This window comes from Macrobrachium nipponense, chromosome 5, assembly GCF_015104395.2.
Source record: "Macrobrachium nipponense isolate FS-2020 chromosome 5, ASM1510439v2, whole genome shotgun sequence".
Classification (NCBI taxonomy): domain Eukaryota; kingdom Metazoa; phylum Arthropoda; class Malacostraca; order Decapoda; family Palaemonidae; genus Macrobrachium; species Macrobrachium nipponense.
In genome coordinates this window covers 39,362,252-39,366,608 of record NC_061107.1, presented here as the reverse complement: position 1 = coordinate 39,366,608, position 4,357 = coordinate 39,362,252, and positions in this window count along the sequence as shown.

Below are 4,357 nucleotides of genomic sequence, written 5' to 3'. Positions count from 1 at the left end.
AATAGGCTATTATGAAATTTGATTCATACAGCATACCCACACACAAATTTCGAAAATGTAGGATTTGTATTTGTGAGCATCAGAGAGAGAGAGAGAGAGAGAGAGAATTGGTATTTTAGGTAGAAAAATATCTGATTGGTCTACGAAATTTATATTTAGATGTTTCATATATAAAGTATAAAAAGGTAAGGGAGAGAAATGCTCAGTTTAAGGAACATTTGTGTAATTTATTGCAAAACGTTTCGCAACCCTAAAATCGATACTGAAGTTCTTTCCTGATTGTCTTTTTATTTATTCACTTAAAGGATGGCCCTAGAACGTACCCTTCTTCAATAAAGCTATACTGAAATACTGGGTACTCTAAAATTTTCTAGTGTTTCCTTTAGAACAATAGTGATATTGGTTATTGTAAAAAAAAGATGAAGAATAAAAACGAAGAAACTCCTAACTGCTTTTTTAGAACAATAGGAAATGGATTCCTAGTAGTTATTGGGCAAACCTGACCTGTGTTGAAAATTCCCTCGTTATTCTTATTACATCTATACTTGATTTCGTGACAAATTTGTCCTTTTTAGGAAATTAATTTCCGATTTCTGAGTTTTCTCATTTTATTCTTAAACATTTTTCTTTTTTCATTTTTCATTTTAGTTCTTCAGAACGTTGCCCCCTATCACATATTTGAATATATTGTATTCATAAGAAGGAAATGCTATTCATGCAAACTTAATAATTTATTCGTCATTCTTAACACATATTGATTTTGGACACGAATGCGGAGCAGAATGATTGATGTTCACAGGCGGTGCCATATTGACTGAAGATTATGAGAAAAAATATGAAGCCCATAAAGAATAGTACCCGATCAAAAATGTTTGCGAGAGCATAAAGTTGAAAGTAAAGAATGGCCACAATAGAGAGATTGTTTAGGCTGATAGAAACATAGATCAGCAATGATTAATGACACTGAAGATTGGAGAATAGATGCCGTGTGTTTGTATAGGAGTACAGTAAAAATAAAGTGATAACTTTCGGGGGAAAGACACGTAAGACGTAGGATAGGTGAAATAAAGACGGCAAACGTTTGTATACAAAATATCTAGAAGAGTAATGAAGGCACAGAAAATTTAAGTCGGAAACGTCTCTAGGGAAGTAGTAGGAGGGACAACCAACTGATGTCTTCGCAAGTGAAGGTAAAACATAGCGACGCCTTGTAGGGACGAGGTGAGTGACCGAACTATTACAAATTCTGATGGTAATATATAGTGTAAAACTATCATAACAGAGATCTGGATGGGTGTTTGATAAATTTTGTTTCGTAATCAAATTGTTTAGAAGAGGTGGGGAGTAACACTGAATGAGAAACGATTATATTAAGATCGTGGTAAAAGTTTTTGAATCAGTTATTGGATCATGGAATGAGCACCATAAATAACACAAACACACTGAGTGATTCGTTTTCATTTCTTGTAGATGATACACCATGAAGCTCAGATTGAGTTATAAAGACGCTTATGTCTGACTTGGATGGAGAAGAATCAGTAACTACTAGTTACTGAACTGACAGGGGATTTGTCGGAATGTCTGTAATTTTTTTTACTTTTAAACAATTCAATAGGAAATGTTTAGATAAAGAAAACAAATCATGAAATAATCTTGCTCTTGTAAGCATGAGTTTACGAGACCAAGAGAGAACTATCCGTTTAGTCCCGAAAAATCCTGTATGGTCAGTTTCACTGACTTTTTTTTTTTATGTTGCATACCATACGACAATTTTATATGTCTGTACAGATGCCAAGTTGTAATATAAAACATCGCTTGCCTCCCCAGGTTGATCATTTTAGATTAATATTCAGAGACTGGGCAGGAAAACATTGACATTTTTTCGTAAGGTTATTTTGGTTACGTTTCCAGAGTTACAGAATAACAAGGTTTCTTATGAGTTCGTCAAATCTCTAAGACGTTGTCAGCAAAAATGTTCTTCTTTCGTATTTTTTGCCTACTTTTATATTTGGGATTACGTTCGTTATATATAGAATGTCATTCATAGATCACGTGAACAAACTGTGAATATTTCTCGTTATTTACAGTTTTCTTTAAACATTCATATTTTCCAATCAATAGAAAAGGGATTAATGTAAACCATTAAAACATTTGACACAAACATGAAATTACCTAGATGATAAAACTTGCAGTGATGCTTTATGCTCTTAAACATGCAAAATTCATGATTATTCTGCGAAAAGAAACAAACAATCAGTGCGTGTGTGTGTTAGAGAGAGAGAGAGAGAGAGAGAGAGAGAGAGAGAGAGAGAGAGAGAGAGAATAACTCAGAGCGCAAAGCTGTTACACAAAAATATTTTGTAAGCTGTCAATTAACTACTGAAATCTGTGCTGGCACTTAGACTATGAGATATTGTCATATACAGTGAAATTCTTGGTATTTCCTGGTTTTCGCCATTCATGCCATGTTGGCACAATATCAAGGAAAGTTCAGTGGTATATTCCGAAATGAATTTCTGTAATTATATATCGACAAAATTGTACATGTGAGAGGCCGCTTTTATAGGGGAAGCTTATCTTAGCTAAGTATTTTTTTTCCATACCAAACTGGACCATGGGAAACCAGGCACTGGCTAAAAATGACTTAGCAGCTAGATCTTTAAGGCCCGTGACACCCACCTAGCTTATTTGGTTTGATTATCTGGCAATGGAACCGTTTGGTTATTCAGTACTGCAACTCAGTTAGATGATGAGGTCTAGTTGCTATTTTAATCTATGAAACCATATGAATGACGGGATTATTAGTAAGTGTCTATTTGACTTAGTAACGAAAACGAACTGCATAAGAAAAAGGCTCTAAGCTATGGAATTTGGCATCAACATGCAAGATGTGTGTTGGACAAATGGAATAAAGGATGAAAATATTACTTGCCACAAACAAATCTCAATGTACCTTCACCATTAAGTTGCGAGAGTACACGCAAGGCGAGTGATAAAGAACATCAAAAATGGACAAACTGAAGTTCGTTTCGAAGACAATCCGTTGAAAAAATCGAGAAAACATTTGCCGTGAGGGATCAAAAGCTTTATTCGTTACCCACATCTCATCCTTTCCATAAATCTTAGTTACCAAAATATATGTCCTCGACAAGTGCAAATCTTTCATAGCAATTTTTATTATTTTCGTATCATTAAGACAGGATTTCGAATTCAGAGAACCTTTTCTATGTTGAGCGTAAACAACCGCTTTCGTCCAATAATAATGATTTCCGAGAAGAAAGAGAGTGAATTCCGAAAATATTCAAAAACTTGCTAATGAAAAAATACAAGTTCTGATTACCAAAACTTACAACGAACTTGTTCAGTAAGATACAAGAATATAAGGTAGGAAGAAAGGAACACTGGAAGAAAACTGATGAAGGATCTATTTTCGCACAAGTATTTAGGACGGAGAGTCTTGATAAAAATATGACAAAATTTAAACAATTTGGGTCTTCGCAAATTGTTCTTACATTAACCAGTAAATATCTGTTACCAATAACTTTCCTTTCATCCCCTGTAAGGAAAATAAGCCAAAGTAAAAGAGTGAATTTAAAATCCACATGAAACAACGCAATGTGCAATAATTGCGAATATTTTTGACAATTGATAACACTATCAACCCCTACAAAACAAAAGTCAGCATAGTGGTTAACTAAATAACAAGTGACCAATCAAGAAACAATTGGGAAAGCTGTTAGAAAACGTTTCAATATATAAATAAATAGAATCTCACCGAACAGAGGAACCGAGATCTGACATCCAATTTCCGACAAGAAATTTTTTTTAATATTTCAAAAACGGGAGGAAAATGAAGTGCTTCAAGACCAAGGAAAGCTGACTCACCTGACATTTCTAGAAAGCAATTTTGAAGAAGCGAAGGTTTGCGTGACTTCAGAAGGTTTTCTAAAGGAACAAGATGTTGGACGGCTTCTGTAGGTACATTGTTCACTTTCAGCACGTGTCCCAGTTCCAGTTGTTTCTTTATCATTTTGCAAATGGACATCAACGCAAAAAAACCGCACCGTCACGTGCGCTGATTCATGCATACAGTCATGCACAAATAAATACAACCATAAGTACTATCGTGCACAAAAGCCCGTTTCCTTAACCATCCAGAGTGAACACGAATCCCCTGGCTATGAAACACCGAAGCAGTTGAACAAGTAACTAATGGAACTCAACAGATGTCGCACCGTAAGGGCATACTGGAATGGAAGGAGTGGGAAGCAGGTATTTTCTTGAGTATAGAGGAAATTCTCCATATTCTAATATCGTTAAGAAAGTCATCGTAAAGTTTTTATTGTTGACGATAGTA